The 17,828-nt window shown below is 45.0% G+C and overlaps 1 protein-coding gene across 1 annotated transcript in view; it reads right to left on the bottom strand.

Annotated features, from left to right (window-relative positions):
* Positions 1-17,828, bottom strand: part of HMGB1 (high mobility group box 1) — a 151,574-nt gene that overhangs the window by 35,629 nt on the left and 98,117 nt on the right. The window lies entirely within an intron of this gene.

The raw sequence follows: 17,828 nt of genomic DNA, 5'->3' as shown, positions 1-17,828 counted from the left end.
TCCTGTCTTTCCACTGCTTAAAGACTTTTGTGTGCGATTTCAACGTCAAATGGGATTCTACTTCTAATGCTGCTCTGCAGTTTGCTTTCTTCATTCTCCTTTTGAACAACTCTAATTAGTAGGAATTTCTTTCTTATTTTAATCCAATATATATTTCCCGGTCATTTCCTCCCATTGATCCTAGCTCTGTCCTCCAGAGTGACACTGAATATTTCCCTCTTCTGTGTGGCAGACAACCCTTTAATATCTAAAGATAACTGGGCCGGGCGCGGTGGCTCACGCCTGTCATCCCAGCACTTTGGGAGGCCGAGGCGGGTGGATCACGAGGTCAAGAGATCGAGACCATCCTGGTCAACACGGTGAAACCCCATCTCTACTAAAAATACAAAAAATTAGCTGGGCATGGTGGCGTGTGCCTGTAATCCCAGCTACTCAGGAGGCTGAGGCAGGAGAATTGCCTGAACCCAGGAGGAGGAGGTTGCGGTGAGCCGAGATGGCGCCATTGCACTCCAGCCTGGGTAACAAGAGCGAAACTCTGTCTAAAAAAAAAAAAAAAAAAAAAATCTAAAGATAACCATCGGCTGTCTTTTTCAGGCCTTGACTATTCCTCAGATAACCTCCCAGGTTTATGTGATTCTCCTGCTTCAGCCTCCCGAGTAGCTGGGATTACAGGCATGTGCCACCAAGCCTGGCTAAGTTTTTTGTAATTTTTAATAGAGACGAGGTTTCACCATCTTGGCCAGGCTGGTCTGGCACTCCTAACCTTGTGATCCACCCGCCTTGGCTTCCCAAAGTGCTGGGATTACAGGCATGAGCCACTGTGCCCAGCTAGGGTTTTTTTTTGTTTAAGAAATAAATTTTTATGCCACTATTGGGCACCTGAAGATGTGGTGGCCAAAAGAAGGAGAAGGAAAAGAATCGAAGTTAGGAGAGCGTTTTCTCCTTAGCAATTTTGCCTATTTATTCAATGTTTCTTGCTCCTGATAGCAGATGCAGATCATCTCCACACCAGTCCTCCCTCCAGGCTTCCTATCAGTAATGTACCAAACACCAAGCCCTAGTACACAACTGCCTTTCCAACAATCTGCCTAGGCTCACAGCCTGGCACACGGGCCTCCCCTCATACCATCAGTTCTACCCCTGATAGCTGGGAGACACCTGTGGCAAGTGATTAGAAGAAAGGGTAGCAATTGCCATAAAACGCACACATCCAGGAAATGCATTTTTGCAAAAGTCCGTGGCAGTTCAGACACTGAGCATCAGATAAAAGCCTTAGCAAAAAGTGTATAGGGGAATGGACCAGGAAAGCAGTCTCCCAGCTTGCCTTTCTCTAGAAGACTAAAAAGCTAAGCCATCAAAGGAGGAGATTCGTTATTAAAAAGGTGTTGTATCTTGGTCATTGGCTTTTCAAAAGTAAAATACAGTATCTTCAATGGGCGAGGAAGACGATTGCTTTTCCAGGCCAATTTGCTTGAAACTTGGAGACCATTCAAGAGGATAAGACTCAGTTGAATGTGTTTGGGGACCTTTTTTAATGGTCAACTTTAGGTTGATGGCTACTTCCTCCTCCACACAGACATTCCTTCCATCAGATCAATGCCCGCTCCCTGCAACGCACACCCCCCCCACCAATATTCTCATCATGCCCGAAGCCTCACACGTAGTGTCTCTTTTATTCTTCCCTTACAAATCCAGTGCTCATATTCCTCTCCACATGAAAGCCACCCCCTTTCCAGCCTTCAGTCTTTCTCCCCTTCAATTGTAAACAGAAACCTTCATCCTCAGCCATTTCTTCATTTTCCAAAATGATCCCCCGTCTCTTTCTGCTGGCTCCTTCCTCTTCATCTTTCACTATAACGAGGACCCTTCGATGCAGAAGACACATCTGTCAATGCTACTGTACCAACCTGCCCTCTCTTCACTCACACCGAACTCTTCAAAGGATTATGCCACACTCATTCCGTTTTGAATCTACCACCGATTCCATTTGCTTTTTTTTTTTTTTTTTTAACTTTCATTTTAGGTTCCGGGATACATGTGAAAGTTTGTTATATAGGTATATGGTGTGTCATGGGGGCTTAGTGTACAGATAATTTTGTCACCCAGGTAATAAGCATGGTGCCTGACAGGTGGTTTTTTGATCCTCACCCTCCTCTCAGCCTCCACCCTCAGGTGGGCCCCTGTGTCTATTGCTCCCTTCTTTGTATCCATGTGTACTCAGTGTTTAGCTCCCACTTATGGATGGGAACACGCACTATCTGACTTTCTGTTTCTGCATTAGTTCCGTTAGTGTAATGACCTCCAGCTCTAACCATGTTGCTACAAAGGACATGATCTCATTTTTTTTTTTATGGCTCGGTAGTATTCTATGGTGTCTATGTACCACATTTTCTTTATCCAGTCCACCACTGATGGGCATTTAGGTTCATTCCATGTCTTATGCTATTGTGAAGAGTGCTGCAGTGAACATACACGTGTGTGTGTCTTTATGGTAGAACGATTTCTATTTCCTTGGGTCTATGCCCAGTAATGGAACTGCTGGGTGGAATGGCAGTTCTGTTTTAAGTTCTTTGAGGAATCCCCAAGCTGCTTTCCGCAGTGGCTGGACTAATTTACATTGCCACCAGCAGCGTATAACATTCCCTTCTCTCCATAATCTCGCTAGCATCTGTTATTTTTTGACTTTTTAGTAATGGCCATTCTGACTAGTGTGGGATAGTATCTCATTGTGATTTTGATTTGCATTTCTCTTCCCAGCTACTCAGGAGGCTGAGGCAGGAGAATGGCTTGAACCCAGGAGGTGGACGTTGCAGTGAGCAGACATCGCACCACTGCACTCCAGCCTGGGCTACAGAGTGAGACTCCATCTCAAAATATATCCTCCCAAGGTCAATGAAGACTTTTTGTTGGACAAGTTTGATGATCTCCTCTTGGAATTTATCTTCTCATTTACTTTTCCTTGCCCTGCTGGGGATCGCAGAAGGGGGAGGGGCTGGAGTGGGAGAAGAGCTGTGGTGGGTGTCAGGAGAGATGGCTAGGCTTGTTTCCTCAGTAAGGTCTTTGTCACTCACTCTATCCCTTTATGCCCCCCACCACCATACAACAGGACACAATCTCAATGATTCTTGCCCCAAATACAAATATCTAGAAAAAGGGAATCTGCAAATTATTATTATTTTTGAAATGGAGTCTTACTTTGTGGCCCAGGCTGGAGTGCAGTAGTGTGATCTTGGCTCACTGCAATCTCTGCCTTCTGGGTTCAAGAGAGTCTCCTGCCTCAGCCTCTCAAGTACCTGGGACTACGGGCATGAGCCACGACACACAGCTAATTTCTGTATTTTTAGTAGAGAGGGTTTTCACCATGTTGGCCAGGCTGTTCTTGAACTCCTGACCTCAAGTGATCCACCCACTTCGGCCTCCCAAAGTGCTGGGATTACAGGTGTGAGCCACTGTGCCCAGCCTCTTTTTTTTTTTTTTTTTTGAGATGGAATCTTGCTCTGTTGCCCAGGCTGGATGCAGTGGTGTGATCTCGGCTCACTGCAACCTCTGCGTTCTGGGTTCAAGCAATGCTGCTGCTTTAGCGTCCTGAGTAGCTGGGATTACAGGTGTGCACCACCATGCCGAGCTAATTTTTTGTATTTTTAGTAGACACACAGTTTTGCCATGTTGGCCAGGCTGGTCTCAAACTCCTGACCTCAGGTGATCTACCCGCCTTGGCCTCCCAAAGTGTTGGGATTACAGGTGTGAGCCAAAGAGCCCAAAGCAAATTCTTTGCCTTGAAGATGGGTTCAGAAATCACTCCAAACCCTTCGAATTTTCCTACTAACTCCAACTGAATGATGGGTGTGCTTAAGGCCTGATATGGTTCTGTTGAATCTCTGATCTCTAGCTTGACTGGCTTTTCACCAGAAAGTCTCTTGATCATCACTTCTCAAAAATTGCAGCTTTGACCCATCCTTCATTTTGTTCTTCCCATTTCTCTTTTTTCTTGTTTCAAACTGAGTTTCTCCCTATATCAGGCACTCTCACAGTCTGACCCAACACTGATCTTTCCATTGTCATGAACATTTCCCAAACCACATTTTAAAACCACAATACCCTTTCCTTGTTCTCACAGAAGCACAAAGTATGAGAAATAAACCTTCATTAATTGTAGATTCCCTCTTCTTCTTTAAAAACCATATTTGCTAGTCTTGGGCTTCTTAGGATCATAAGACCAAAAAGGAATCTTGAAAAGTCAATCCATTCGTTATATCACATTTAAATAATTACGTTGCTTTGTTTGAAGAATTAAGAAAACTGCTGAATTCAATTAAACAAAACTAAACTCTGCCCCAAGCCACTGGGATTTGATTAAAGTGAATCTGAAGCCTGTCTGTCAATCATCCTAGACGCATCTGAGTTCCTCAGGCCTGGGGGAATGTGTCCCCCCAAAGTTCCTGTCTTGGAAGCTCTTAAATTGCCAATGTAACAGTATTAAGAGATAGGGCCTTTAAGAGATGATTGGGTCATGATGCCATCAGGTGAAGTGAGTTCTCCAGGAAGTGACTTAGCTCTCACGGGAGTGAGTTAGCCCTCTGGAGAGCAGGTTGTTATAAAGGCTAGCTTGGCTCACTCTTGCAGTCTCTTTTGCATATGCTGCTTGTCCTGCTTTTCCACCATGCTATGATGCAGTACGAAAGCACAAACCAGAAGCTGCTGCCATGTCCTTGGACTGCCCCATCTCCTGAACCACAAGCCAAATAAACTTCTCTAATTTATAAATTATCCAGTCCCAGGTATTCTGTCTTAGCAACAGAAAGTGAACTAAGACACCAGGAGAAGCAAGTTCAGTATGATATCCTTGTGTATGTGTTTTAAGAGACAGGGTCCTATTCTGTTATCCAGTTTGGAGTGCGATCACGGCTCACCTCAGCCCTGACTCCCTGGCCTCAAGCAATCCTCCCCATTCAGCCTCCCAAAGAGCTAGGACTACAAGTGTGTGCTCCCTCACCTGGATAATGTTTTTTTGAGATGGAGGCCCATTCTGTTGCCCAGGCTAGAGTGCAGTGGCATGATCTCAGCTCACTTCAACCTTCACCTCCTGGGTTCCAGCAATTCTCCCTCAGCCTCCGAGTACATGGGATCACAGGTGTGTGCCACCACACCCAGCTAATTTGTGCTTAAAAAAATTTTTTTTTTAGATGGATTCTTGCTCTTTTGCCCAGGCTGGAGTGCAGTGGCATGATCTTAGCTCACTGCAAGCTCCGCCTTCTGGGTTCAAGGGATTCTCCTGCCTCAGCCTCCTGAGAAGCTGGGATGGGGTTTCACCACGTTAGCGAGGCTGGTCTTGAACTCCTGGCCTCAAGTGATCTTCCTGCCTTGGCCTCCCAAAGTGCTGGGATTACAGGCCCACACCTGGCTAATTAAAAAAAAATTTTTTTTTGTACACATGGGGTCTCGCAGTGTTGCACAAACTAGTCTTGAACTCCTGAAGTAATCCTCCCACCTTGGCCTCCCAAAATGTGAGATTACAGATGTGAGCCACTGCACCTGTTCAGTTATAACAACTCATTTTCTTATATTAGATAAAAAAAAAATAAATGATTGTACATGCTTTATAGCAGATTGATTAAAAGATATACTGGGGAAACTCCTTTCATAGCAAAATTTTACAGCCAAAAATCAAAATCAGTGCTTGGATTTTTTAAGCCAGGACCCATTCAGAGTATTCCAAGAATAGTTTTCAAATTGCTAAAAAGCATTGCTTCCATAAATCTATTTTGGAAATGAATTTTAAAAATTAGAAAGTTTGAGTCAGCCATACACAAACCAATCAAGTTATTATGTACTCCATTTGAGTTTTTTTACATTTAAAATATAATTCATTTATTTATTCATTTGACAAATATTTATTGAGCCTCTGCTATGTGTAGGCACTGATATGGGTGCTAGGATTACAGCAGTGAATACAACAGACCAAAAATATACAAGTTAACACATATGCTCACTGGAAAACATTCACATACAGAAGTGCACAGAATTTAAAAAATCAAACTTGCTCTCCTTCAGGCCAATCTTCCATCTCAGTTCCTTCCTTCTAATTAACAGTTAACAGTTGAGTGTATTTGCTTCTAGACCTTTTCAGTTCATTTACATAGGATTTTAAAACCAGTTTTATTGAGATATAATGTACATACTGTACGGATGTATATACACACCATAAAATTCAATTGCATAGCATCTACAGTTACATTTTTTACTATATTTGCAGTGTTGCATCATAATCTAGGTATGCAGATTTATTTTATTTTGAGACAGGGTATCACTCTGTCAACCAGGCTAGAGTGCAATGGCACAATCTTGGCTCACTGCAACCTCCACCTCCCGGGTTCAAGCGATTCACCTGCCTCAGCCTCCTGAGTAGCTGGGATTACAGGTGCCTGCCACCATACCCGGCTAATTTCCGTCTTTTTAGTAGAGATGGGCTTTCACCATGTTGGCCAGGCTGGTCTTGAACTCCTGGTGTCAAGCAATCCATCCACCTCCCAAAGTGCTGGGATTACAGGCATGAGCCATGGCGCCCGGCCTTAGTCTCCACACTGAACAGATTTGACAAGATGTAAGGGAGGCGAAGGAGAGGGAGTACAAATAAACAGATAAAAGTTTAGGATAAATGCAAATGAGGTACAGCAGATAAAGTGTTTAGCAAAAGGCTGACTCCTTAGTGAACACACAATAAAAATGTATAACTAAATATAAAATAAATTTTTTATTAAATAATAAATCATTATTATAGTCTGTACTGTATCTTTTTTTTTTTTTTTTTTTTTTTTTTTTTTTTTTTTTTTTTTTTTTTTTTTTGAGGCGGAGTTTCCCTCTTGTTACCCAGGCTGGAGTGCAATGGCGCGATCTCGGCTCACCGCAACCTCTGCCTCCTGGGTTCAGGCAATTCTCCTGCCTCAGCCTCCTGAGTAGCTGGGATTACAGGCACACGCCACCATGCCCAGCTAATTTTTTGTATTTTTAGTAGAGACGGGGTTTCACTATGTTGACTAGGATGGTCTCGATCTCTTGACCTCGTGATCCACCCGCCTCGGCCTCCCAAAGTGCTGGGATTACAGGCTTGAGCCACCGCGCCCGGCCTGTACTGTATCTTTTATGGAGCATGCTCCTCTTCTATTAGAAAAGTAACATTTCTGTTGGCAGCCTATGGGCTTAATTAGCTATCTTCATTTGTGACTGCTATAATACAATTCTGTAGGGTCACTGATCCTACTTCGTTTCTTCTTTTTTTGTTTGTTTGAGAAACTCCTAGGTACTAAGCATAGGTAATGCACAGGTCAATAAGACTGTCTGAGCTCAAAGAACCTGTAGCAGAGAAAACAACAATAAAGATATCGTAGGGCTGGGTCATCCTGTAGCATCTGTAATTCCAGCTACTGCATAAGGAGGCCTTGGAGGGAGGATTGCTTGAGCCCAGGAGTTTAAGGCTGCAGTGTGCTGTGATCATACCTGTGAATAGCCACTGCACTCTAGCCTGGGCAATATAGCAAGGCCCTGCCTCCAAAGTAAATAGATACATAAATACATAAATAAATAAATAGTATATTTTGGTGCTTTGGGAGCACCCATGGAGAAATCACCATTTTTCATTTTTTAGGGGAGTCAAGAAAGGCTTCCAAGAAGAAGGAACTTTGAGATACAAGATGGGAGATAGAGTCATCTTTGATGCCCTTTGAGAAATTTGGGTTTTATATTGAAGTTAAGGAGGAGCCCTGAAGAAGGTGGAATGGGATGGGTGGGGCCTGGAGGGAAGGACGGTTCGAAGGCTGGATGTGAATTACCCTATCTCAGCCTAGAACAAAGCCTCCACCCAAAACGTCTGCTGTTCTTGCTAGTTGGTTTCTTATCTTTTGACTCATGAAGTTACTTTGTCCTCAAGTTTCTCAATCACAATGTGGTTTCAATCCAAGATAATCTATCATAGCTGAAATTTGTTTTTCACGATTAATATTGCTAAGCGTCTTTTCAGTGCTCTGATACTTCTTTTTGTTTGTTTTGCTTTGTTCCCCCCCACCCCAGAAGTTCTCTGGTTGGTTATCTAGATACTTCTTTTCGAAAGATCAGAGACTTCTATGATAAAGCTAGACAAAACAAGATTATTTATCCAAGAGGAGTAATTTAAAAACAAGTGTGACAACCAGCAACTCCCCATCACATCAAAGTCATAGCTGCGGTGGAGAGAAACGCTTAGATCAGGGGAAGGTTTCAGTGAGGTTGAAATTGAAGCTTCCTTACACTAGGATTACCCTTAGAGATGAAAAACAGATAAGGGCAAAGCATGCTCAGACAGGAGGAGTGAAGTTGAAGGGTAACTCTGATTGGAACCAAGGAAGGGTAATACCGGTTAATACTGGTCAAAGACCGGAGTTGGAGGTGAGAGACAGGAGAGCTTCAAACCAACAGTGTTCCTACAAAACAGTTCTTGCTTCAGGAATAATAAATGTATTATTCCCCCACCTACACTGGTAAATAATACATTTGTCACATGACTGGGAAAAAATGAAGTATTAGTGTCAATTCACAGTATTTTCAAAATACCACCTATTTATTTATTTATTTATTTATTTTTTTTGAGACAGAGTCTTGCTCTGTCTCCCAGGCTGGAGTGCAGTGGCATGATCTCAGCGCACTGCAACCTCCGCCTCCCAGGTTCATGCGATTCAAGTACCTGGGACTAAGGCATGAGCCATGACACACAGCTAATTTCTGTATTTTTAGTAGAGATGGGTTTTCACCGTGTTGGCCAGGCTGGTCTTGAACCCCTGACCTCAAGTGATCCACCCACTTCGGCCTCCCAAGGTGCTGGGATCACAGGTGTGAGCCACTGTGCCCAGCTTCTTTTTTTTTTTTTTTTTGAGATGGAGTTGTGCTCTGTTGCCCAGGCTGGAGTGCAGTGGTGTGATCTCGGCTCACTGCAACCTCTGCCTCCTGGGTTCAAGCGATGCTCCTGCCTCAGCCTCCCGAGTAGCTAGGGTTACAGGTGCACACCACCACACGTAGCTAATTTTTTGTATTTTTAATAGATAATGGGTTTCACCATGTTGGCCAGGCTGGTCTGGAACTCCTGACCTCGTAATCTGCCTGCCTCAGCCTCCCAAAGTGCTGGGATTACAGGTGTGAGCCATGGCGCCCGGCCTTCTTCAACTTTTTATTATGGAAAATTGCAAAAGTAGAGTATAATGAAACCCCCTGGACCTGTCATTCATCCTCAACAGTTAACACAGGGCCCATCCCATGTCCATCTTACTCCTATCTAGTGGATTAGTGTGAAGTCACGGTTTCATCTGCACTTGCCCTGGTGCACACAATCGCCCTAGAGCCAAGCATGCTTTTTGGATCCCCCTTTGTCTTCACTCCCATCCTCTCAGGGGGCAGTCTGAGGACATCAAGGAGACAGTTTTTTTGTTTTGTACTTTTAGTAGAGACAGGGTTTTGTCATGTTGGTCAGGCTGGTCTTGAACTCCCTTCCTCAGGCATTTCATCCGTCTCGGCCTCCCAAAATGCTGGGATGACAGGTGTGAGCCGCCGTGCCCAGCCTTGAGACAGATTTGAGGAGAGAAGAAAACAGTCCCCACAGAAAGACTAAACTGGCTGACCAAGGCAGAGAGCTAGACCTTTTGAATCAAGATCGGATCAGGGGGAGGTGCAGCCAGGCCCCAAGCCCTTTCCAGCCCCTTCCCAGGAGGCAGCATCAGGGGACCCTGAACAGGTAGAAGTGGGGCCTTGCCAGGAGGAATGAGAGGAGCGTGCAGGGGCGGCGTCTTGGGTGGAAGCATTTGAGATCTGCTGATGTTCTTTCTGGCTTCTGAACTGAAGACCATATTCTCCTCAGCTGTGGTGAGGGCTAGGACCAGAGGAAGCAGAAATGTGGCCGAGGAAAGGTCAGCTGCATTCCCAGATCCACCCAAGTGTTGCACAGAGGCTACATTTTTTTTTTTTTTACTTGAGAGAGAGTCTTGCTGTCACCCAGGCTGGAGTGCAGTGGCGTAATCTTGGCTCACTGCAACCTCCACCTTCCAAGTTCAAGCGATTCTCCTGCCTCAGCCTCCCATAGCTGGGACTATAGGTGCGCGCCACCATACCTGGCTAATTTTTGTGTTTTGAGTACAGATGGGGTTTATCATGTTGGCCAGGCTGGTCTTGACCTCTTGACCTCATGATCCATCCACCTCTGCCTCCCAGAGTGCTGGGATCACAGGTGTGAGCCACTGTGCTCGGCCGGAGGTTACCCTCTTAACTGATGACTGAGCCAACGTTTATTGAACCCCTGTCTATCACTGACCTCTCTGTACCCCAGCCTGTAGTCCCATCTGCCCTCATGCTTCTCCTCCCACCTCACACAAAGACTGGTCTTTCTTGTTTCTGACCAATGCATCCACCTCCACCTCTGTCAATCATTCCGCCTTTCGGCGGGCACTTTCTCTGCAGCACACTTAGCTAGGTGCCATTGACCCATCCACACTTGGGCTGCCCCACCTCCTCCTCCCGGCCTTCCCTTCTCTCCAGCTCTTTTGGCCTGGCTGGCTTGTCATTCTCAAAGCCTCACCTGCTTCAGAAAAGTGCCAGTGACACACATCTTCCCACTGAGTGGGGTGTGCTCTTGCAGGTTCCGGGGTTACCTGGCGCTTCTGTCTCCAGATTGCACAGCTGCGTGGGTATCATCCTCTCCCACCTGGCAGAGGCCGTCTTACTTCTCTCGTACCCCTGGCTCTCATGGTGCTCACTCCAAAGGTGCTCAGGAAATGTGTGTCAGAAAATAATGGGGCTACAAAGATGAATAAGACCATCCCCACTCTCAAGGCAACTCAGACTATCGGGAGGCGATCCCCCCAAAGCAAAGCGATCAGGGTGCTTGCCCTTTCTGTCACTGCAGAAAGACAGACGGACTCTTCATTGTCATTCCTGTGGTCTGAGAAGACTGGCACAGCAGAATTACCAATTACTACCGCACCTTGTTTTCCTGATAGCAGAGAAAGCCTATCTTCAGTTCTAGGAGGCTCTTCTTCTGAGATTTGGTTACCTGAACGGAAGACATCCCTATGTACCCAATCATCAATTACAAGAGCTAGTGCTGGAATCCCAGCTACTCGGGAGGCTGGGGTAGGAGGAACATTTGAGCCTAGGAATTCAAGACCAGCCCGGACAACTTAGTGAGACACCATCTCTACATAAAGTTTTAAAAAATTATCCAGGCACTGTGGTGTGCACCTGTAGTCCCAGCTATTAAGAAAGGCTGAGTCAGGTGGATCACTTGAGCTGGGGATTCAAGGCTGCAGCAAGCTACGATGGCACCACTACATTCCAGCTTGGGCAACAGAGGGAGACACCCTCTCTAAAAAAGAAAAAATAATTAATGAAAGCAAGAAAATTCAATGGAGTAACTGACCATGGCCTTGAACTATCACTCCTGTATCATACCGGATGAAAAATTTAAAACTGAGTATAAATATGTTCCTTATGGTTCTGATTCATCATTCAACAAATAGATTAATGTAAGAAAGTCATTTTTATGCCACATCTTATGGAATTGAAAATGACATGCTGGGTGCAATGGCTCACACCTGTAATCCCAGCACTTTAGGAGGCTGAGGCAGGTGGATCACCTGAGGCCAGGAGTTCAAGACCAGCTTGGCCAACATGGTGAAACCCTGTCTCTAATAAAAATACAAAAATTAGCCATGTGTGGTGGTATATGCCTGTAGTCCCAGCTACATGGGAGGCTGAGGCAGGAGAATCTCTCAAACCCAGGAGGTGAAGGTTGCAGTGAGCCAAGATCATGCCACTGCACTCCAGCCTGGGTGACAGAGCAAGACTCCCTCTCAAGAAAAAAAGAAAAGAAAGAAAATGACAAAAACAACAACAACAACAACAAAAAAAGTAGGCCTTTGAAAACATTCCTTGGTCACCTGTTTCATCCTTGTTTTAACTCGGTTAAAACAGTGCTCCTAAATCTAGTCTCCAACAATTTGCTTTGAATATTTTCCTAAAGGTATCCTGGTTTTCTCACCAGCCTTTCATTTTGACAATCAGGAAGTCTAGACATAACCTAAATTTTTCTCTCAAATTTCTCTAAATTTCCCCTCCCCTTCATTTTTCAAGGGTCAGACTATGTGAAGACACTTTTTCACATTAACCATTCATTAGCTGTGCTGTTGGAAATCAAACTCAACAATAGCACCACTGTTCTCCCTTGCATTATCTTTCTGCCCGGTTCCTGATCAGATACACCTTTTGTATATAAAATGTATTTATGAATTAATCCAATATTTTTGTTTTGTTTTTGGACAGAGTCTTGCTCTGTCACTCAGGCTGGAGTGTAGTGCTGCTATCACAGCTCACTGCAGCCTTGACCTCCTGGGCTCCAGCCATCCTCTGCCTCAGCCGCTGGAGCAGCTGGAACCAGAGGTGCTCCACCATGCTCAGCTAATTAAAAAAAATATATATATTTTTTTGCAGAGATGGGCGTTTTGCCATTTTGCCCAGGCTGGTCTCTGGCTCCTGGTCTTAAGGGATCCTCCCTCCTTGGCCTCTCAAAGTGCTGGAATCACAGGCATGAACCGCTGCACCTAGCATCAATATTCTTTTTTTTTTTTTTTTTTTTTTTTTTTGAGATAGAGGCTCGCTCTGTCACCCAGGCTGGAGTGCAGTGGTTTGATCATGGCTCAATGCAATCTCTGCCTCCCAGGTTCATGCGATTCTACTTTCTCAGTCTCCCGAGTAGCTGGAACTACAGGTGTGCACCATCACAACCAGCTAATTTTTGTATTTTTAGTTGAGAAGGGGTTTTACCTTGTTGGCCAGCTGGTCTTGAACTCCTGACCTCAAATGATTCACCTGCCTCAGCCTCCCAAAGTGCTGGGATTACAGGCATGAGCCACTGCACCTGGCCTTGCCCCAGTATTCTTATTTCTATTCCAAAGCCCAAACCTCAAGACCTATTCATGTTTAACTTTTGACCTTTGCCTGGGGATATTAAGGAGATAATGCAGGAATATGAGCGCATAACTCTGGTCTTTCTTGAGGAATTTAATAAACTGATGGGTGAAACAAGACACAGATACTACAGTGGTGAACTATTGGCAATAATATTTTCAACATATATAATGCACTGCTGTATTCAAGGTCCATTCACATATACTGGATCTAAGATAATCCTGAGGTGTAGATACTATCTTCTTCATTTCCCACAGCAAGAAACTGAAGCTCTGAATTGTTAAGTATCTGAACCAAGATCTCTGGAGGTTACCTAATCCACTCTCAGTTTTAACTCTTACCTATAGGCTAATTAATAGTCTATTTCATATCCCAGACCTTTGTCCAGAGAAAGCTAAACCTTTCTGTAAAACTGCCTACTTGCCAATTTCACTTATGTGTCCCACAGCCCTCCCAAATCCACAAGGTGGAAACCGAAACCTCCAGAAACCTGAACAACCACCTGCATCCCGTACTCTTCCTCCACCACCTCCTGCTCAGGACACGGCACTGTAATTGACCTTATAGCCTCCGCCAGGAATCTGCAAGCCCAGTGCCAGTGGACAGACAGGACGCACGATATATCTTCAACAAGTATTTGTTGTATGAGTGATTTTATGAGTGAATGAGTGAGTGGGGGTGGGCATCTTTGACTCTCCCTCACCCTTAACCAGAAGATTAATTGGTCATAAAATCCTGCTGTTTCTACATCATAAATCTCTCTCAAATCCTTTCCCCGTTTTTAATCCCCACCTTGCCTCCCTTGCTGGATTGTGTCAAAGCTAAAATGAGATTAATACACATAAAAGTGTTTTGCAAAGAATAAACCTCTGGGAAAAAAAGAAAGGATAAATCCCTCTGGAATCTGTTACTAAACTTACCAGCCCCAGTTTGCCTATTCCTTTCAAGCTATGATTTTTTTTTGTCCTTCTGACCTTGTTGTTTTCTCTGCCATGGCTTCCAGAGGCCCATCACTCAGTTTGTACGAAAATACCGCTGGTCTCTATGCTCTGGCTTAGCGGCACGGTTCCATTTCCTTTTATGTTGCTTGCTTCTGGTTATTTCTTAGAGTAAGATCTAACTCGAGAAGAGGCTTTGAAGCTCCTTATGAAAAGAAGCTGTTACGTGGCTTTTGTAGCCTCCACAGCACCTCGCACAACCTTGGGCATATAGTAAGTGCTTAATAAATGCTTACTAATTGAGAGATCAATTCTCCTCCAGCCCTCCTCAACCAGCCCACTATCCTGAGTTCCTCTCCAAATTCATTCCTCATTCTTCAAAATGTATTGTGTGTATCAGGAACATCACTTCCTAAGAGGTTTGAGAAAAGAAGAGAGTCTAGATTAGCCAACAGATAGTTTTTTACAAGTTGCTCATTTTTTTTTTTTTTTTTTTTTTTTGAGATGGAGTCTTGCTCTGTTGCCAGGCTAGAGTGTAGTGGCATGATCTTGGCTCGCGGCAACGCCCGCCTCCTGGGTTCAAGTGATTCTCCTGCCTTAGCTTCCTGAGTAGCTAGGACTAACAGGTGTGCGCCACCACACCCAGCTAATTTTTGTATTTTTAGTAGAGACGGGTTTCACCACGTGGACCAGGATGGTCTCAATCTCTTGATCTTATGATCCACCCGCCTTGGTGTCCTGAAGTGCTGGAATTACAGGGTTGAGCCACCACATCCAGCCACAAGTTGCTCATTCTTTTAAATGTGAACCAGAGTGGAGGAGCCAGATCCTGATTACTGATCACACTGAAGTAATATGGTTTTACACATATACAGTGCTTATACATACTCACCTAAATGATGCATAATGGTCATTAAAAATACCTGAAATGCTGCCAGTAATAATGACAGAGCTAAAGAAAAATAGGGGATCAATGCTTTCCCCTTAGTTATCCACCACAGGCCATCACCAAATGATATGGTTTGGATATTGCTTCTCTCCGAATCTCATGCTGAAATGTCAATCCCAACGCTGGAGGTGGGGCCTGGTGGGAGGGGTTTGGGCCATGGGGGTGGATCCCTCACACATGGCTTGGTGCCCTCTCTGTAATGAGTGACAGCTGGTGGTTTAAAGGAGCCTGGAGCCTCCTCCTCCCTTTCGCTCTATCTGTCTTGCCATATGACCTGCCTGGTCCCTCTTCACTTCTTCCGTGAGTAAAAGCTTCCTGAGACTGGGCAGATGCTGGTACCATGCTTTTTATACAGTCTGTAAAACTGTGAGCCAAATCAACCTCTTTTCTTTATAAATTACCCAGCCTCAGGTATTACTTTATAGCAATGGAAAACAGACTAATACACCAACTCTTCTTGCTTCTCTCTGTGAAATGCCTATTGAACGTAGCTTTTCCTTTTGGGATTTTGGCACCATCTGAGGCTGGGCCTTGCGTGTCCCATCTATCTCCCTTGCCTTGGCTTCTTATCTGGGCTCTCCACCTTTGGTTTCTTCTTCCTCTAGGGCAGTTTACCTGCAGGCCCCAAACATTGATTTCATCAAGCTGTCCCACTACCCCAAACCCACACCTCAGAGGTTCCCTAGTGATCAGAGGACAAAGCACAATCTCCTTAGATAGATTTTCAAGGACTTTTCAAAGTCAGCCTACCCTCCTGGTCTATCTTCTCTCTTTTTGTGGGGGCGACTGTGGCCTGCCCTTTAAGATCTAAAGTTGTCACCTGAGATGCACCTGGTTAAATCCATATGCCATAGACATATTTGGGGCCGGGCATGGTGACTCATGCCTGTAATCCTAGCACTTTGGGAGGCTGAGGCAGGAAGATCACTTGAGCTCAGGAGTTGGGGGACCAGACTGGGCAACATAGTGAGACCCTGTCTCTTAAAAAAGAAAAAGATGTAATTGGCAAGAGTAAATCAACAGGATGCCTGCCCTGTAAATGAGTGACTGAGGAGCTCGAGGTAACCTGAAACTCCAGTCAAAACCTGGGAGTAGTATCAGGGAAGCAGGGTTTGAAAGTGTTTGTAATTTAGGGAGCAGAGGCAAACACTGAACATGGCTTAGGGGAGCAGTGTGAGTAGAAGAGTCAGAAAAGGGAGCTCAAGGAGTGAAAAGTAGGCAACACCCATCTGTTAAGTCAATGAGAAAGCCTACCCACATCTCCTGAGGAATGAACGTGACAGTTCAGGCCCTGATGCGTGAACACTGGAATCACCTAACAATGCCCTTCACTAGTTAGATCCCGCAGCAATCCTGAAGCAGTTTGTTTTTTATGGCAGGGGCCCTGATCAGACAGACAGGCTGCCAGTTGCAGATCCCTCTGCAGACCAAATTCATTGGCCTTCAGCTGCATGCATACGTGTGGATAATCAGTTTTGATAAGCTTGGCTAAAGTAAGGCCACTGCTGAGAAATGGAGCTGTTTCCACTGCGTAATAATAATGATAATTAACAAATAAATCACATTTCTGAGCCTGAGGAGCAGCTCCAGGACCATAGTAAACTGACCCAAGGTAAATGTGCTGTAAGACGCCTCTTCACGGACAGTCTGTGCACCTTTTGGGCCAATCTCCTGCATCCTCAATACTGAGTGCACCATTATAAAACCACATGACTAGGGCTGGGCGTGGTGGCCCACGCCTGTAATCCCAGCACTTTGGGAGGCTGAGGCAGGTGAATCATTTGAGGTCAGGAGTTCAAGACCAGCCTGGCAACATGGTGAAACCCCCTCTCTGATACAAATACAAAAATTAGCCAGGCGTGATGGCGGGCACCTATAGTCTCAACTACTTGGGAGGCTGAGGCAGGAGAATGGCTTGAACCTGGGGAGCAGAGGTTGCAGTGAGCTGAGATCGCGCCACTGCGCTCCAGCCTGGGTATCAGGGTGAGACTGCATTTCAAAAACAAAACGAAACAAAACAAAACAAAAAAACCCCAAAACCCCACAGGACTAACACAACATGATCTTAACCTAAATTCCATTTTCTCTGTGGCCACCTCAGCTTTTAGCTCTGTAGTCACTTTTGACATGGTCTGTAGAAGGTCTCTCTTCTATTTTTCCCTCCTGGTTTTACTCTCATCTGCCTGGAGTCCTCTGCTTCGGGAAGTCACCCCACGTAAATGCTCTCATGGTATGCTATGCATGTGCTCATTGTAACGGCACAACATCTGCACAGGTGTATGTGAGTTTACATCTTCTCCATGGCAGGATCTGTATCTTCATATCCGTATTCCTAGGGCCTAGCATACGTTAGTGGGAATGTGAATAAATAGCGCTGCATTCATTCCAGAGCACTGAGAGTCCAAAAATCTGCCTCTCTGAGGACAGACTTCTCTGCTGAGCCTGTGTGTCCAAGTTGCTGTTGGTCATCCCTACTTGGATGTAATACATATAACTCAACCTTAATTTGGCCAATACTGAATTTTCTTGACCCACTCTCTTGATAACTAATCCACTCTCACGATAATCCATTAATCCATGTATGGATTAACACATTCATGAGGCTTCTCATGATCAAATCACCTCCCAAAGGCCCCACTTCTCGATACTGTTACACTGGGGATCAGGTTCCAACATGAGTTTTGGAGGTGACAAACATTCAAACCATAGCAATGCTATACATCCATGAGTCACCACATTTCTTTTTTCCTTTGTAGAAATGTGGTCTATGGGGTCTCTCTATGTTGCCCAGGCTGGTCTCAAACTCCTGGCCTCAAGTGATCCTCCCGCCTCAGCCTCCCAAAAATGCTGGGATTACATGTGTGAGCCACTGCCTCTGACCTTCCCAAGTTTCACCCATCCACTGTCCCTTCCTATGGTTCACCTCTCACCTAAGGCCCTTGATATCGCTCATCTGGACTGTT

Source organism: Saimiri boliviensis, chromosome 16, assembly GCF_048565385.1.
Source record: "Saimiri boliviensis isolate mSaiBol1 chromosome 16, mSaiBol1.pri, whole genome shotgun sequence".
NCBI classification, from domain to species: domain Eukaryota; kingdom Metazoa; phylum Chordata; class Mammalia; order Primates; family Cebidae; genus Saimiri; species Saimiri boliviensis.
Note: the sequence above shows the minus strand (reverse complement) of the source record. Positions and strands in the feature narration are given on the sequence as shown.